This window comes from Argopecten irradians, chromosome 16, assembly GCF_041381155.1.
Source record: "Argopecten irradians isolate NY chromosome 16, Ai_NY, whole genome shotgun sequence".
In the NCBI taxonomy this organism is placed as follows: Eukaryota; Metazoa; Mollusca; class Bivalvia; order Pectinida; family Pectinidae; genus Argopecten; species Argopecten irradians.
The window spans coordinates 25,155,629-25,175,816 of record NC_091149.1 but is presented as its reverse complement, the minus strand read 5'-3'; the positions used below and the strand labels follow the sequence as shown (position 1 = coordinate 25,175,816).

General features: G+C 36.8%; 1 long non-coding RNA gene and 1 pseudogene across 1 annotated transcript in view; one reads left to right on the top strand and one right to left on the bottom strand.

Annotated features, from left to right (window-relative positions):
- The window catches only part of LOC138311183 (uncharacterized), a 70,811-nt gene extending 68,048 nt beyond the window's left edge, over positions 1-2,763 (bottom strand). The window contains exon 1 of the long non-coding RNA XR_011206543.1: positions 2,661-2,763. This is a non-coding gene — a long non-coding RNA (uncharacterized lncRNA). The remainder of the gene's footprint in view (positions 1-2,660) is intronic.
- A 12,751-nt stretch (positions 2,764-15,514) lies between these two features.
- On the top strand, positions 15,515-19,839 carry LOC138310115 (uncharacterized; annotated as a pseudogene).
- Positions 19,840-20,188: the final 349 nt, after the last annotated feature.

Sequence of the window (20,188 nt, the reverse complement as noted above, 5' to 3'; positions counted from 1 at the left end):
TTATTCAAGAAGATAAAGTGAACTTACCGAAGTCTGCATTTTATAGTGCTATATCACTAACGCAAACTGCCGATGACGCCAAGCAAAACATCCAACCGGTCACATTATAATGACAACGGACAATGTTGTTGACCAGTCTCAATATCCTGAGTGTTATACAGGGGCAGAATCTACCACTTCTATGGACTTTATGTTTCTCGGCCAGAGGACAGAATCCAGGCTACTTCACAGAAGCCTTGACCCGCTTGCACAAAATTTTCTCATACTTTGATTTATCTCAGCTTAAGATGTGAGCTTTACAGCTGTAATGCTGTCTCAATACACTTGAAAAATGGCGATTGCATATGCAATCCGCAGGCGACTATTGCGTCGGAATGCTCAGAGAACATTTAGGTCAAGATTTATTTTATATTTTGTGTTATCGTGGATAGCGGGAAAGGATATTCTCTGATAAATAGAAATACGGTTTATAATTAATCTCTTTCGACCAAGCGTGATCATTATGACAAGACACAATAACGCTGTATCGCCACTATTAACACATTTTTCCGGCTGAAGGAGGAGGAAGATTCTGTTAGCCTGTCAGAAACGACAGTCTCCTTCTGGTGTGTGGCGACAGCATTGTGTGGAATCAGGAACATTCATGCATTGTCCTTTCATGTAGGGCGTAAGAATTGTGCCTGTTGCCCCTATTGTATGATCGGAAAAGGCGACTAAATTTAGGATCTCATCTTTTCTTTCCTCCTGCCTTACTTCCTTTTTCAAAACGTCTCACTTTTGGCCTAATGTTGAGCGCTCGCCCCAGTGAGGAAGGCTTGGGTTCTGCCCCCTGGCCGAGACACACCATTAATCTATAAATCGGTGCTGCTAAGCGTTCAGAAAAGCGAGTGGGAAGACTGGTTCGCCCGCTGTCATTATCTGACCGGGTGGGGTTTGTTGCTTTGTAATCTCGGCGGTTAGTGTTTCCCACAGGAAAAAAAAGGCATGGTGCTGGGTTTTGAAAAGGGCACCTTGACCGCGATAAATAACCATCAGAGGGGCACAAAGGTTATATCGACGACTTCCAATACAAGGGAAAATCTTTAAAATTGTCTTGTTGTTTATTTAATTCTGGTTAAACTTAATATCATTTAAATGCTTTAAGTAATATCAGGACATCTATTTAATTATTCTGAGTGAACAAAATGATTTTGGAAATTGTAATCTGCCGATCATATGATCATGACTATAATTGATTCACACGGAAGGATCTAAACTTCATTTATATTAATTAAAAGAATGGGAAACATGCAAAATTTGTTCCTTTATTTCAATCCAATTACCTTTATTTTAATATATATCTTTATTGATATATTAAAAATACAGTATTGAATTGAATAAGATAACATGTTTCATAATAATGGATAATTAATGAAAATAATGTTCTAAATGTACAAGCACTAAATTAAGAAAATACAGATAATTGTTAGAGTAGTATTCAAAATATTTTAATTTAATCTGATAGAGAGATTTATCTAAATTATTTTGCTATTAATAATTTTATTATTATTAATATATATTTTCTAAAAATAAATTCACATTAAAATTATAAAAAAAATAATAATACCGTTTTCATTTTTAAAAACGTGAATATTAGTAAAAATCCTGAAATTCAATACCTCCGGATCTACTTTTACAATTCACCCAAAATGGCGGCCATTACGATTGCAAAGCTTGTGACATTCATCAGATATAGATAGGCCTATTAAACATTAAAAACGTGAGTAAATCATTTACAGTTGTAAGCAGTATTTGTTTTTGAAGTACTGCTCACTATCTGTAGTCATAAAACTTATTGAAAGGCCAGCTGATTGTTTTCTAGGCTGCCGATCGGCTGCTTGACTTCAGCTTACGTAATACACAGACCTGAAAATGACACCACAACCCAAGGTGGAAATAGCGCAAGGCTGCTAATTAGGGCCACTGGGGTGTTGGTCAGCGGTCAGGGAGTGGGTCACACCTCTTTTGTTTACTTAATTATCAAGCCACTGCCTGATATTTTGGTAGTTTAGTAAAAGTGTACTGGAGACAAACAGGGCAGGGCGTTAGGTTATAGGGGCATGGCGTCAGGTTATAGGGGCATGGCGTCAGGTAAAAAGGGCACGGCGCGGCGCCATGCTAATCGGGGCTGTGGGAAACACTAGCGGCATGCTTCGGTGATTTAGCACTAAAAAGGCAACGGTTCCACTATACAAGAAGACCCAAAACGAACATTCCGCTGTCTCCCAATTACACACGCGTACACACTGTATGCATGGGAGGCCTTCCTTTTATGACCCTGGCTGTAAATATGTTTGGTTTATTTATTTTTACGTCCTATTAACAGCCAGGGTCATGTAAGGACGTGTCAGGTTTGTTGGTGGAGGAAAGCCGGAGTACCCGGAGAAAAACCACCGACCAGCGGTCAGTATCTGGCAACTGCCCCACATGGGATTCGAACCCGCATCCCAGAGGTGGAGGGCTTGTGGTAATATGTCGGGACATCTTAACCACTCGGCCACCGCGGCCCCAAAATATGACGTTAAAATAATCAAACAAACAAAGTATGCATGATACAAATAAAGCCACGATTTTTAAAGGTTACATGACCAAATCATTTCGTCTTTTAAACTTTAACATACCTGATGCTACTGTTGGATGCATGGGCATCCTTTATCTGGAAGGTCCTTGATTATCAACAAATCCGGTTTCTTCGCAGTTGGTTTTGTCTGGAGATGTAATGTGTGAAATATTTCTTCTGCAAATAAGAAAAAATGAGTGAAAATATTCATCAAATATTTAGTTATTAAATATTAAAAAAAATGTTAAACGTTTTTTACTTGAAGTTTTGAATGCGTACCCAGTACATCTATTCTAACACACAAGTTCCAGCAAATGTTATAGGTTGAATCCGAAACAATATATTTGAAAAAAGTTGACTATAACAGTCTTTTTGGACATTATGGTCATATCTATGTACCGGATTTGAGTGGTCTTTTCTGATAACTATTCTTCCTAGCATTGACACCTATTCACTTCGGTTGAGGGCTCTAAGTTCTCTTCCTGGCCGAGACACATGTACACCTTAGTTTATAAAGGTGGTAGTTTCTGCTCCAGGTTAGCGTTCAGACTAGGATGAAAGGAGTGGGACGACTGGTTCGCCGTTGTCAGTATAATGTAACCGGGTTGGATGCTTCAGTGATATAGCATTATAAAAAGAGTAAGAGTTTTCCTTTATAGAAAAAGACACAACACGAGCATACTACAATTTCCCTAAACACTTTTGGCTTCTGATAGAACGTATATTTAATAAATCAAACAAAACCGATTATGTGGTACCTTATCGGGTGCTTTTGGCAAATCAATATTTAAGGATATACGCTATTGCAATGATGTTTCTGGCTAATCTTAACTGTTAACGATTAAAATAATTATAATGTTAATTTATTATGTTGTGATACCGATTTAGTACATTTACTGTATACAGTAGCCTCCGAAAATAAAATGCACATACGTAACACTGTCACTTTTCAAATAAGGGAGTCATCCTTAAATTACGATAACTGTTAATAATACTTTACACCTAATCAACCAAGCAAAATAAATAGTAGTTGCTTGGTGTCTGCGGCAGCATGCTTCAGCGATATAGCACTCATCGCACCTCGGACAGAAATGTTCCCAAACGATTGGCGGAGAGCAGTCACATGGTGACCGCCTAACACTTTATAGGAGTCAGTAAATTTTGTTATGGTGCAATATGGCGGCTGTCGCCCTCGCTTCAAAATTTAAACATTCTCTTTAACTTCATTTACCATTTCATTATCATAAAACTATCTATTACTTGTTATTTTTTGTGTAAAATCAACTTAAGTCGTTCTAATACTTCAAATTAAACACGAATTAAAAACGAGCTGATTCCCCTACGCTAGTTTTAAAGTTGATGACGCGGTGAAAGTGAAACGTAACGATTCAAGCCTTTTCTAGACTATGATTATATACAAATGGAGGGGTTCGTACCTACAGATCCATCCTCACTCTTCAATCAATTAATCGGCATGACTTTATCTCAGAGAGATTGCGCTTTAACGGTTGGACATATGTGTCACTCTTGTTTCTGTCTGGTATCGTATTGAGGTAAGTTATCATGTACTAAGCCTACGTAATTTCGAAATTAATGTTGATTTATGAATTATTCAGTTCGTATTATGCAGGTTCCATATACAGCGTAATTGCAAATATACACATAAAAATATGTAGGTCTAAGCCTTTTCCGACTTTTTTGAAACTGTTGATTGTATGCATCCTTCGCAAGCATGATTAAAGATTTATTTCAGATTATTGACAAAGCAAATAGGAAACAAATGCCTAATGAAACAAACCAGTGGTCCTCGATGCGTATATAGTCAGTTACTGACCCCCTATAAAGGCATAGAGGGTAAGTAAGATTAATAGCCCTCGCCTCCTATTAATCTTACTGACCCCCTATGCCTTAAAGTGAATAGCCGGGCAAAGAAAACCAGTCTAAATGCGTTCATTGCCCTTCCAAAAGTTCTCACCTTTTAATACGACGGCCAAGTTCTGTTTACGTTTCCCAGTTCTGACCATTGAAATTAAGAAAAAATGAAAGCATTGAAAGCGAGGCTGCATGGAAATGTAACCACGAACATAGTCAGCCGGGAGGACGTTTTAGGATTCCTATACTTTAAATTAATTTCTTCGTACACAGACAGATTTTGACGAGAAATTCTATTTTTCTATTTCATAAGGAATAATACAGCATACATTCACACCATTTTTACTGACTTTAGCCATCCTTGAACGACTGTTCACTTTAATAGCGGGTCAATAACTGACTATATAACTAATAAGAGAACGGCCACAGTTCCAGTATACAAGAATACACAACATGATCATACGCTCCTGATTAGGGTTCAGCATACTGGGAATGGGACGACTGGTTCGCCCGTTGTCAGTATAATGTGACCGGTTGGGATGTGTTGCTTGGTGTCTTCGGCGGCATGCTTCAGTGTTATAGCACTATAAAAAGGGCAACAGTTCCACTATACCAGAATACCCAACATGAATATACCGCAGTCTCCCAAAACACGCACCTCACACAACATATGCGCATCACACCGCATACATGGGAGGCCGTCCTTATATGACCATAACTGTTAATAGGACGTTAATGAATCAAACAAACAAACAAACATACCGCAGTCTCCCAAAACACGGACCTCGCACTACATACACGCTAAACACCGCATACATTGGAGGCCGTCCTTACGTTAATTAATCAAACAAACAAACAAAAATAAAGAGTAATTGAATCTAAAAATATGATAAACGATAGCCTTTGTTACAGCATTGATCAAAGTCAAACGAGAGCTTAAACAATTAATTAAACACGTATTGATTATTGATTGTCATATTTGATTACAACACTAGCCTTTATATCGATGCAGAGTCCACGATAAAACACAGATTGTTCTTGCACCAATATGTTTGATTCATAAAACTGATTCATATAACTTCGTCATTTGCATTACCGTTATTCCGTTGCAATTAAAAGGTTATAGACAACGGCATTAGAGTTTAATAAACAAGCAGAACAACGGGATGTCAATATATGGAGGTCATTATAACAAAAAGAAAGTGTATTTGAAGCTCTGCTTTTCGTCCGACTTACGTTTTACAAGTTCAGTACGTTGACAGGATACTTCACATGGATTAGCATCGACTGTCTAGCTCTCCCAACGGACAACTGAAGAATATGAGCGGGTTTTTTTTTAGCTTGTATTTTATTTCTCTTTGCATTTAACAGCTTGTAGCAATGTCCACATGCAGTTATTTGTATTCGGTGTCGTCTGTCGGGTAACTTTATCAATCACGTGTGAACTGTAGTGGAAACCATCCCAGCTGGCCAGGCCGTGCTTTGAAGGGCCTGGTGCGTGTGGTGAAGTCAAGTTATTTATATTCGACCCGATCTATGCAGGAATCCCAAAGAATAGAAAATGAGTGTTGATTTTTTGTATTACATACTACTTCACGTCAAATTAACTTCATGGAACTTGTATGACGCATAAATATGGCAGTTAGTAATTACGCTGAATATATAAATGTCAAAGTTGATAAATCGGCTGGTCATCCAGATCTTGTACCCTGATAATTTATTGTGTATATTATTCTAAAACAATATTTCATTAGTTTGCATTCCTATGGATTGTTTTATCAATTTGTGTTCCCCAGGATTAAACAAGGGGAATTCAGTGAAAACACCACGTGAATAATGGATTGAAATGTGTGAAGATAGAGAAATATAGAAGCAGTTTGTCACCATAGTTAGATAAGTGGCAGTCTGGAAATACAAATATTAGCAATGAAATATCTCAGTGGATTATTTTTATGAATTTGAAAATAAGATCCTTACATTGAAGTGTTTCTCTAAAAATTACATCAGTGATAATCGAACCGAAAGTTGAAAAGGACAGAAGGAAAAGGTGATTTCAAGATGACCGGTGTAGCAGTCGGACCTTGGCGAGCACCCTCTGATAACTGCATAAATGTTGTCAAATTGGCCCAGTATGATGACATGGTAAGTGGAACTTTGAAATAGCACCAGCCTTTTGTCCTTGTATTTACTTAAGATGCAGATAAATAGAATTGGTCAACCCCTTCCAAATAATACCGGGAATTTCCAACCCGAGAGATAAAATCTTAAAATTTGATAAACCATCAGAATTGATGGATACTTAAGAATCTTATTCCACGGGGTTCAATCCGTGGAAATTGGAACCTGAGCGAATAATTTGAGGTTGCTTTGGAAATATCTTAGACCTTTATCCCGAAGGTAGATATTTACCTTGTATTGCTCTGAACGGATGAACGATTATTTTCCTTCGAATCCCTTCGTTATCTGATTTATTAACTGTCGACATTACATAAATGCACGGATAAATTGAAGTGTTGCATGCAAATATCGACTGCACTGTTCTCATGCCCGTGGAATTGTTTTCAAATGGATTCCTATCTTTAGTATTTCACATTTTCATTTAATTTCAAGTAGGGTTTTTTTCTGACAACTCTGAAATTTTCAAAGGAACACTTATATTAACTTTTTTTCTAAAACTTGTAGCGCGTTTTCTAAATCTGCTATGTTATGATTAATTAACGAACCGATGTTTCTGACGTGTGAACGTAATGCAATTATGTGCCAATCAACAATTGAAATCAACAGCAGATAGTTAATCAGAGCATTCAGCTAAGATTGCAATGAAAATAAAAGGTGTTTTACACTGTCTTTATATTGACGTAACGGTCTGGGCTGTTTGTATGGCATTGTCTGACGGACGTTATAGAAAAGTCGAGTACTGGAGCGTAAGGACTTCATAAAATGGTTGTCAGTGTAATAAACAAAAAAACCGTGATGTAGTAGTGAAAGAATCCACTACTTCAGGACGAAATTATCATTTTGTAGAATATATATTTTAATCAATGTTCATGTATATAAAACTAAGGCAGTGATTCGTGTTCAAAAGTCAAGCAAGCCTGATAAAATAAAAATCTTGTCTGGATACCATCTTAACTTTAGAGTTAGGTTTTATAAAAACCTCACACTTATGATGGGGACTGTCACATATGCAAGGTGACCATAACGTTTGTACACAGATTTTGTGATATCACCAATAACTCATTATTATTTGTGTGTCGGGATTGAACTGGGTCGATCATCGGTAACCAGGTAGCTCAGTCGGTAGAGCACTAGGCTAGTGTTCGGAGGGATCCGGGTTCGAATCCCGGTCTGGCCGCTACATTTTCTCCTCTGCTGTTACATTTAGATCAACTTGGTCAAGTGATGTATCGTGTGCAATACTGTATATTCCTTCCCTACACATACAATTAAATAAATAAATGTGCTTGTTTTAATTAGGTCAAAGAGATTTCAAAATGATCCAAATAAATAGCTTGACAACAATTGTTATTAATTCATTGTAATACAAAACATGTACCTTGATATTTTGTTCATTACGGTAATGCTTTGTGTATATTATAGGCAGATTATGCATTTCCAAATTGCATCATACATGTATAACATTGAACAAAAAACCGCCATTGTTATAAGGCAAACTTGTGCACTCTGCGGAGCCCTAGAGAATTTATGTACGCGGGGAACTCGATGAAGCGTGCCTTTTAACAAATAGAGAAATATTTTATAGTGATGATATTTTGTTTGATGACAATGAGCGATGAATTACCATGAGAGATATAAAAGGATCAACATAATAAGGAACTGGTGAGGTCAGATACGTATTAAAAGTATAATAGTTTACCATGTACATGTAGTTGACAAACCCACATATGTGATACCAATCTGATTAAAGCACAGATCATTATTATCACTGCGTTGGATAACCTGAGGATCTGACAACATCCCATTAGGGGTCATGTCCAGATAACCTTTTGAATTGGCCAATCAAATTATTGCTGCCAGAATCTTGAAAGGAACGAAAATGTTGTAAGAATTATTTTCGTATACTAATTCATCTCGCCAATGCAGCACAACAAAGCTAATTGTGTATGTGTACTGGGACGAAATGGCGTTATCAATTGATGAAGCAATGTGTAAAAACGCATCGGATCTGAAGTACAAGTGGTACAAAGGTTATCCCAATATAACCCCTTGCAGGATGTTGTCAGACCCTCTATTGAATGGAGTGGTTATAAGGATCTGTATTTCAATCAGGTTGATGTGATATGGTCTTCATGTTAATTTTTATCCCCTGCTATCTCCGAAACGGGGAATATAAATTTAGGTTTGTCCGTCTGTCTGTAACACTTCGTTTCCGTACAATTACTGTAACAAAAGTAAACCGATTTCTTCGAACTTGGTGATAAGTTAAATGCATTAAGGGCTCGGCCAAATATGAGCGCGACTGTCGATGGACTTTATTTAGCGGAGTAATGGCCCTTTGAATTACTAAAAACGTCATTTTCTGCCATTTCCGTGCAATAAGTGTAAAAAATGTAAACTGATTTTCTTTAAACTTAGTAACAAGGTTAAATGCCTTAAGGACTCGGTCAAGTTCGATAGCGATTTTCAACGGACCTTATTTAGCGGAGTTACGGCCCTTTGAATTACTAAAAACGTCATTCTCTGCCATTACCTACAATAAGTGTAACAAATGTGAACCGATTTTCTTCAAACTTAGTAACAAGGTTAAATGCCTTAATGACTCGGCCAAATTCGATAGCAACTTTCAACGGACCTTATTTAGCGGAGTTATGGCCCTTTGAATTGCTAAAAACGTCATTTTCTGCCATTTCCTACAATTACTGTAATAAATCTAAACCGATTTTCTTCATACTTGGTATCAAAGTTAAACGTCTTACTTCTGAATAAGACTTAAGGTTTTTTCATGTTTCAACCAAACCTAATCTCAATAATGTTTATCTACAATATGTCCTGAAAGCGGGGGATGGAAATTCCAATAATTTGCTTGTCATCCCAAAAATCGGCCCTCACATTGGGTAGTTTGCTCTACCATTTATTTTGTATGTATTGTGGGTATTGTCTTGTCGTGTATTATTCTTTTTTTAATAACAAATCGATAGAAAACACTTTATACGCCATGAACAAATATAAAGATAATTTTAAATACATCTTTATCAACTGCAAGATTTAGAATTATGTATAATTCAAATACATATTCAGATTTGTTTTCGTCTTAAATGTTAATGTTAGTCACACTAAGTCAGGGGCCAAAACTGCATCACTTTACAAATACGTTTTAATAACCTTGCAGTCTAGTCGTTTTGTATAATTTCATTAAAATGTTACATAAATAAATTATCCTATGCAATTATTAAACCAAGAATAGTCTTGACGAAACCCTAGAATATATAAAAATAATGATCAAAATAATAACACGTGAAAAAGGCATCCGAACAAAATGCAATATGTATCAAGGAACACTGAACATGCTTGGGAGTTCTGTTCTGTTTTGTTCTCTCATTTCAAATTTTACAAACCAAGTTTTGTGTCGATTGCAACAAATGGCATGAGCAGTCAAGGGAACATTTTAAGCCTGGAAAATGTAAGCTTGTCTTAATAAGACGTGATGAGAGTCGTTCCATTGATCTTGTGCAGGTACACTCCTGAGAAATACAGTCAGAATAAATCCCTATTAAGACGAAACACTGAAATTTAAAACCACGAATACCGGATTATGGTGTCCTATGAATATTTCAAACGTTGGGCCAGTGTTAAAATCCCCGTGGGTATGTGATAACATTGAGTTTTAAGTTGGGTGATGTAAACCGATGGTTTATATTTGTTCAAAAAAGCATGCATCATTTCTTATATCCAACATAAATAAATGTATTTCACAATGTATTGTTTGCCGTGTCGCAGTGTTGTAGAAGATTTATGAATATGAAAATTTACATTTAGATTTGTTTTGTTCTTGTTTTAGTCTACAATATAGACTGCTGTTTACAGCACTGGTAACACATATGTCCATATAATTATGGACTTCTGGTTTGTCTTCTAGTGTCCCTTCTCCGTTTTCCAGGAACACAAATATACCGAAGGCTTCAATAAGATGCACAACACACTTAATACACGAAACATAAAGCATACATGGGAGTCGTCCTTATATGACCCTGGCTGTTAAAAGGACATTAATATAATCAAACAACTTTAAGACACGGACTTGTTGGTTTTTCTAGCTGAGTCAATATCTTCCCGTTCGCGATCGTTTTTGGCTAGTATTACCCTGATTTCCGTAGTAGAGGTCTACCCCTATAAGAAGATACAACATGAATATACCGCAGTCTCCCAAAACATGCACCCAGTACAACATACACGCAACACCGCATACATGGGAGGTTGTCCTTACAAAGCTGTTAATAGGACGTTAATTAATCAAACAAACAAACAAACAATGCATTCGGACTACAAATTCGGTGTGTTCGACCTCCTGAGAAGCCATGCATCTGCAGTACCCCAAACCACACACACAACACTGCATGGACGGGAGGTCGTCCTCAAATACCCTGGCGGCTGTTAATAAGACGCTTATCTAACCAAGAAACCAGGGGGTACTCCGTGGACCAAATAGGGGTTTACATATATATTATACCAAACGCAAAACAGAAACACTTCAAGAAACTATCTCGTAATTGCCATTGCAAAGGTGTCTTTCTGGATTTACTAGATTCGTTTATATCGTAATTATCCCCCGCGAAACGCGTTTGCGGGGGATATTGATTTGGGCTCTGTCCGTCCGTCCGTCCGTCCGAGTATCGTTTCCGGGCTATAACTCCTAAACCGTTCAACTTGGCTACACGAAACTTTCTGTACATGTTGGGCTAGTGCTCTAGTTGTGCCTTTTGCTAATGGGAACCTTTCATTTTCGATACTTTTTCTGTTACCATGGAAACTTATTCAAAAATACCATATTATTAAAGTTTCCTTTCTATTCCGGGCTATAACTCGAAAACCGTTCAACTTGGCTACACGAAACTTTCTGTACATGTTAGGCTAGTGCTCTAGTTGTGCCTTATTCTAATGGGAACCTTCCATTTTCAATACTTTTTCTGTTACCATGGAAACTTATTAAAAAATACCATATTATTAAAGTTTCCTTTCTATTCCGGGCTATAACTCGAAAACCGTTCAACTTGGCTACACGAAACTTTCTGTACATGTTAGGCTAGTGCTCTAGTTGTGCCTTTTGCTAATGGGAACCTTTCATTTTCGATACTTTTTCTGTTACCATGGAAACTTATTCAAAAATACCATATTATTAAAGTTTCCTTTCTATTCCGGGCTATAACTCAAAAACCGTTCAATTTGGCTACACGAAACTTTCTGTACATGTTAGGCTAGTGCTCTAGTTGTGCATTTTTCTAATGGGAACCTTCCATTTTCAATACTTTTTCTGTTACCATGGAAATTTATTAAAAAATACCATATTATTAAAGTTTCCTTTCTATTCCGGGCTATAATCGAAAACCATTCAACTTGGCTGCATGAAACTTTCTGTACATGTTAGGCTAGTGCTCTAGTTGTGCTTTTTTCTGTAACCATGGAAACATTGCTGAAAATGGCAGATTTTTGTGTAAGAATCGTTTCCGGAGCACAACTCTAAAACCAGCAGAGATATTTCCATGAAACTTCATAGACACATTGTTCTTATGGTCTAGTAGTGCCTTTTGATATTTTTAGGTTTTCATTTTTTGCACTTTTTCCGTAACCATGGAAACATTGCTGAAAATATCATATTTTTGTACCAGGTTCGTTTCCGCAACATAACTGGAAAACCGGTTGAGATATATGCACGAAACTCCATAGGCACATTAGTCTTATGGTGTAGTAGTGCCTTTTGCTATTTTAAGGTTTTCACTTTTTGTGCTTTTTTCTGTAACCATGGAAACATTGCTGAAAATGGCAGATTTTTGTGTAAGAATCGTTTCCGGAGCACAACTCTAAATCATGCAGAGATATTTCCATGAAACGTCATAGACACATTGTTCTTATGGTCTAGTAGTGCCTTTTGCTATTTTTAGGTTTTCACTTTTTGTGCTTTTTTCTGTAACCATAGAAACATTGCTGAAAATATCATATTTTTGTAGCAGGTTCATTTCCGGAGCATAACTCTAAAGCCAGAAGAGATATTTCCACGAATCTTCATAGACACATTCTTTTTATGGTCTAGTAGTACCTTTTGCTATTTTTAGGTTTCCATTTTTTGCACTTTTTCCGTTACCGTGGAAACATTGCTGAAAATATCATGGTAAATGGTAAATGTTACTTTGCAAAACTCCACCCATCTTTGTGTATATAGTCTAATATAAATGTCAAGGCTGTATACCTGATTCAACAATTGCAGCCCCGCTCTACTTATATTATACTCCATCTTTCTTTAGCTCAACTTCCTTTTTCCTGTTTTTTTTTCATACACATAAATCTCCACAATCAAACTTACTTCAGCTTTGATATCTCCATTGGCGGGGGATCTGAATGACTATGTCCTTGTTTCTTTAAAATTAACTTTTGAGTTTAATGCGATTCTATATCCGTTAGGTCGTCTATTACATGTACGAGTGATATCGATGGACAGTTTAACATCGCCCGATCAATTAATTATTTGTCGGCATAGAACTTCAGTCTGATAACATCGGAACTCCTGTGGGATATCATGAACTGATGGTTCAAAATAACATAGAAGTATTATCAATGCAATTAATTAGTTTAACGCTTAATCAATACTTGCACTTGCGTTTATCAGCGCACACAAACATGTCTACAAAAGGTAGTAATCACCTGCTTAGATCGAACAGAATAAAGCATAATTACATAAAACTGTTTAATGTTCGGATTGGAATCACAGGAGATTGATCACGTGATGGACTTTAATGGATTAGTAATTAAGTCAAATGATATACGATTCTCATTTATAATGGGGTTGTATGCTTTCAACTAACATTATGAAGTACAAATTTAATCACGTTCAATAAACGCTACCTGTCGGTTTACCTCAAACAAGGGGTCAACTAACAGACCGACAGATATGCTCGTACAAATTTGTGAGGATAATGCAGGCAAGTAACTTAATATTTTTAATGGCCCATGTCTAGGCATTTGAAAGGTAAGTATAAAATAAAATAAATATCGCTTAATACTTTTTTAAAAAGTAAAGACTGCCTTCCTTTGAAAATTCATTTCGTTAAATAGAACCGGCTTAACATAAAACGTCCTTTCAAAAGAAAGATCTAACTTGTATAACGTCAATCAACAATCGTTCGCCCGTTGTCAGTATAATGTAACCGGGTGGGGTGTGTTACTTGGTGTATTCGGCACCATACTTCAGTGATATAGCACTATAAACAGGGCAACATTTCCGCTATACAAAAAGACGCAACAGGAGCAAACCACAGTCTCTAAAAACACGCACCACAGACTTCATAAACGCTGCATTCCGCATAAGTGGGAGGCCGTCATTACATGACCCGGCTCGTAACAGGACATTGATAGATCCAACAAACATATCAACAGTTGTTCATATATTAAGGCCAGGGTTTTCATACATGTACATTCTTTTCACATTTATGGACTAAGGTCAGTTAAGAGATCAAATCTGCATTATTTGGTTGGTTGGATTAGCGCCCTAACAGCTAGGGTCGATTAAGAATGATCTCTTTGAGAAAAAAGCACTTTTGATACAAAATAGTAAAATTAAAACCAACTATACTCAATCGCTCTATTCCGGAGACTCTTTTTCCTTGAAAGATAAACAAAATTCTACCGTGTATATGCTACATCTATATGCAACGTGAATATCGCGAAAGTGATGCGTTACCAGCAATAGTCGTGTTCAATTTGAATATTTGACAACATGTCCCGTATGTCGACCATAATTTCACTATAAAAACTCTAACTGGCTAGCATTTTGTTTATCTTTCAAGTACACGTGGTTTTTAAAAAATAAAACCGGAAGCGAAGTTGAATGGCTACAGTTTGCTCTACTAAATGTGTATACGGCGGCCATTACAAATGTGTGAAATAGAAGGGTCTCGGAAGTATTTCATTGTGCAGAGTTGTTTAATTTCATAAATGGGATGTAACATGGGGGCAGTGGAGTACATAAGATCCCAATATAAAGGTATGTGTACGTTTTCCCGGCATTGCATGGACGATATATTAGAAATATGCCGCTGACGTAGCGTAGGCCAAATCTGGCCTACGATTTCACATTTTTAAGAGGTACCGCGAGCGCTGACTATAAATTAGGCATAAGAAAAATTAAAAAAAGCCTAATAATATAGGCAGGTTTAGCGGACTATGTCAACATCACATATGTTTTATTAAAGGCTTTATGTAAAACAGTCACCCAGATTTTCGAAACATGATGCTTTGTTTGAATGAGTATAATTAAATGTCAATATTTTATTTCATTTGATTTATTGTCGAATTAGATATTCACAATGCTACCTGCGTGTACGTTATTCCAGCACACATTTTATACTTATATAATAACTGGCCTCATCAGCAATATCATACGGCCATGTTACACACATCGTAAGAACACGTACTATTATGATGACACGTGTAATAGTGAAATTATATTCAAATATGACGTCGCACGATTGTGAAATCAAATTTGAGTCTGTTTTCGCCACTCTTCTATAGACACGAAATTGGAAGTATAGTCTATTTTTTCAATAAGTACTAGTAATGGGATAAATATAGTCATACAATCGTGGATAATAAGAAATTATTTAACTCATTTAATAATTTGATATGCCGCTCGCCTTAAAGGTATATTGCATGCTAATTTCACTGTAACGATTTGTCACTTAAACATTTAATATTTGAACTTTGACATGTAACTTGATAATTTAGCTCCCCAAAAGCATATGTCGGCGTATGAAAGAGCTGAAATCTAGGGATCATATAATCCTGGTTTTGAATAAAGCGCCTTCAATCATCGTTATGTTCAATTCGACACGACCTGCACATGGTGAGCCAGGTAAATAGCGTAAACGCACGTGTGTTTGCTTACGTTTTCCTTGTGGCTTATATGAGCAAATCATGCTGGTAGATGTACACAGAATGAGTATTTGAAACATCCAATTCACACATTGCCGTAAAATATTGTTTGTATCAAATATTGTAATGTGCGAGCATTATTTTCTTTGTATATCCAGTCTGCGGAAGTCGAACACATATTTTGTTAATGAAAACTTGTTGACGTTTTCTCTTGATTTCACAACTCTCGTGTACTTCGAGATTGTGGTGACGATGTTGGGAAGAGTTCGGAATGATTCGGCATCTTTCGATCCTATTTTTCACGTGTACACGTAAAAAAGTTTTTATTTTTACTTTTATAATAAAAAAATACTTCCTGTGCTGCAACTTTATCAAAAAGTGGTAAAAGTAGAAAGTTAAAAAACTCAGACAAAGAAAAATATGTATAACACTAAAACATTTTTCACTACGACAAAAAAAAGCGAAAGTGATAGACCATACTCAATGTAACTTAAAGAGACAATTTACTCAGGCTAATTCTTTTACATAACCAAGAAGCAAAATATAGCATTAATGTATTGTTCTACATCTCTTGTGAAACATAAAACGTAAAACATTGGCAAATTCCACGTCATTGTTAAGTATTTTAATTAATATCGCTGAAATATCAAATCGTTGATCAATACGATTAAGCAGGTACACTATGGACGCTGTACCTATACCCGAGCCAAAGTCACGAACGTCACAAATGAACTGCATAACCACTGAGAAGGTGATAAAATGATTTTTAGGCAAGACAATTCACCTAATAAGGTAAACACACTACTGTTAGAGCGATCTGAACAGTTTTAGACAAAAGTTGCATTACTCTACGAGCAAGGGACAGGGTTCGGCATACAAGAAGTTCGATCAGTTTGTAATGGCGGACAGCGAGCGAGTTTGAACATTTCACACACATGTCTCCACCTTGGTCTTTCAGGCATATCACAGTAAAACCGACTGATCTGAATTCCATTATTGCTGCGTTTTTTCCGATATATGTACAAATTTTAATATTCTCTTAGACTGAATTGTCCCTTTAAAATCTCATAATTAATATTCATTCATTTATCTTTTTAGATCACCTGGTCCGAAAAGACCAATATGAGCTTATGCGATACCGTGGCGTCTAGTGTCCGTTCGTTGTCGTCGTCCGTCCGTCCTTCCGTCAACAATCGATATCTTCTCCATAACCACTGGTCGTAATTCAACAAAATTTGACTGGTGGCAGCCTTATGGGTAAATGACTGAAAATTGTATAAATGATGGGGCTGACCAACCAGGGGCATGAGGGACGGGGTCAACATCCCACAATCTGAATAAAGTACAGACCACCAGTATACCGCGTCATGAAGATAACATTATATATAGAAAGATATATTGACTGATTCACATATAATGTATATTTAGTCAAATTCGACATCCCAACCTCTATCATACATTGTTAATTACAACATATTATACTATTGAAGATAAAATATAGTCTGGAACACTCTACATATACTTACGAATGTACGTTTAGGTCTAAATAAATGTATAACAATGCAAGTGATTTTCGGATCTGGGACATAAAATATCGTCTTTACATATGTAACTATTTGGCATGTGATGCATTTTTTAACGATTTCGTTTACCTAACTTACCGTGTGTTAACATTGTAACTTGCACGTGCAGCAAATAATTTCTATTTTAATGATCTATGTATTTTAAATTTGAATTAATAAGTAAAACACAAGTCTGTTGCAGAATTGACGTTTATAATTTCAATGTTGAAAACACTCGGTTAAATTGTAAATTAAGAAATCGTTTGCCTCACTTACTAGTAAGGTAAATGCATCAAATAAAGTTAAATAATCAATAAACCACAATTAAACTGATTTCAGGCACTCGATATCGTTCTGATCAACGTTCACCATCACTTTGTAGAAACAATTATCATGTAGCTAACATACATATACGTGTACCTTCAAAGTCTCCTTTTTCAATGGAACCGGTAACTCAGTTTCATTAGTACACACTGTAGTTGAAGGCGCCTGATACACAGGAATTAGGTGTAATGAGAATGGAAGATTTACTATAGGCGTGCAAGTAGATGCTGTAGGGGTCGCGATCGTCGGACGGAATCATGTACGCCATTGGTGTTGGGTAGAAGTGTTGTGGAATAACAAAATACGGATTCATAGAGACGGTAGTATTTCCGGGGGTTGGGGGTGTAGGTATGGTGGAGTTCACTTGGACGAGTTTCGGTAATCTTCACACTTCGATAAGTTTTCAAGATATGAGAAAACGATTTCGCCGCTCCGTCCAAATCTTTTGGAACTACCCCACGGTAATGCTTTTCCAACATTGCTATATTCGGGTGGATCGCACTCGTTGCCAGAGCACGTAATCCATATGCACCCACTCACTTGATATGCAAGATTTTGACGCATTTTTGGCGATCTATAAACGTTAGTTTTGGAAACGGGTGTGTCAGTCACATGTACATGTACTGATTCCTGAACTTTGTCCGTTGCACTGTCGGGAAATGTAAGTGATCTAGGTTTAAGCGACTTCAGGTTGTACATGTATCACGAGGATGAGAAACTTCTGCAGGTGTAGGGGATTTTCCATCGAAAGTGTTTAACTTCAGTCTCCGCATTGCTGTTCCCGATATAGGTCTTGCACAACGAAAGGCTTCTGTAACAAACGTGTCGCTTACAGCCATGATCCCTACACTTTCGTCATCTAGGTATTGTAAACCAGAGAGTTTGTTTCTCAAACTTTCGATTCGACCTTGCAAATCGCATTTCAGTTATTCAAATGTACATACCTGGTCCGGAATGTTAAATTTTCTTTTGCCGACTCCATACTCGATTTAAATTAACAATGTTTCCATGTTGCTAGTATTTTGCGGGTAGATACTTGTATGAGACCAATACATATTTGGTTGATTTGGCGGGTAGATATAGGATTTGGCGGGGTACATGTAACGGATGCCTTCTTATTGGTTCGCGGAATAGAAGTACAAAAAATGTTCAATGTTGATATGATTTGGGGCCAGGTAGAGGTCAAATCATATTTTAAGCTTCGCGTCATAACTGTTATATTCATTATATAATTGATAGATACATTGCAATTTAAAACGCTCAAAATACACACAAGCTCCAAAATTACATTGTATTTAATGTATAGTTTCAGTACATTTTGCTAATTATATATAAGCTTAAAAACTCAACCCCTTATCAGTCAGGAGCCCTTTATAAGTAAAAATAGTAAACATTTGGCGCGTTTTTATCAGTGAGGATTAATTAAGTCTACAATTCATCATAGCAACACGAAAAAACAAATACGGTAGAGAATATCATAATGGAACAGGAATTAGCCAAGATCTCCGCAGCCTTATTATACAAGAAATAATTGAACTTGGTGGCAATAGTCAGTCTGGAAATGTTCCTCGTGAAAGTGGCGAACATGTTCAGGGTTGACGAAAAAAGCGTTCGGACATTTTGGAAAAAATATATATCTGAAGGAAGCATGTCTGAGACTGCTCGACATAAAGCTGGGAATCCAAAACTTAATGGAGCGGAAGTTCAACTTGAAAGTTTTTTTTTAAAACGCAATACACCTTCAATAACAGGAAATGAGGATAAAAGGAATTTGTGTAAATATTCTCCTGTGTCGGGAAATGTTCACAACAGCACAACATATAGGGCAATGACGCGAGAATTGGATTTAACGTACAAACGTATCAACCGCCCATCGTGTGACCGATTTACACAACATAACATGCAGCAAATCCAGCGTATGGTCATTCCAAGAAAGGACAGGCGTGTGTAGAAATAGGGAAATATGATGAAATGGTTATTGCATTTTAATTTTGTTAATGGTGTTTCAAATATGAACACATATTTGAATGTCTGGGGTGAAGGAAGCGCGTGCCAAGATATGGGATGTCCACAATTTAAACAAGGAGACGTCGTGATAGTTGACAATTGTAATATACATCATAACCATGCAGAGAGAGTGTTGCGTCAATAATTTAGTATGCAGAGAGTCCAATACACATTTTCCCATTATAATCGCCAAATTTCAATCCTATGGAAAACTGTTTTGCTAAAATAAGAAAAAAAAACATGTTTACTCAAGAGAGATTTCAGGACCTAGCTGGAATAAACTTAAAACTTGCTATAGCGAAAGCCATCGAAGAAGTAAGCGAGACGGACAAACGGAGGTTTTACCGGCACACAGGATGCTTTTTGAATGTGTAACCAAGTAAGTCCCGCCCTCAGTTAGATTGTCGATGTTAACTAAACTCCGTCCACAATTTGACTGACACTATTACCGAGCCGATAAACGTGCTTACGACCGGTTGATACTATTCACATGATTTGTGGTTTGAACGATCGGAAAGCCCATTTCGGACGCTTGAACGCATTTCACTGCATTGAAATGCAATGGTAGCGTCCTTATAGGATGGGGATTCAAAATTGTACAAATGATGGGGCTGACCCCCGTGGGCCTGAGGGGTGGGGTCAATTTGGCTATTTCCATATTTACATTTTTAACATCTCTGAAACTAAGTATGGGATAGCACTCATATTGCAATGGTAGAGTCCT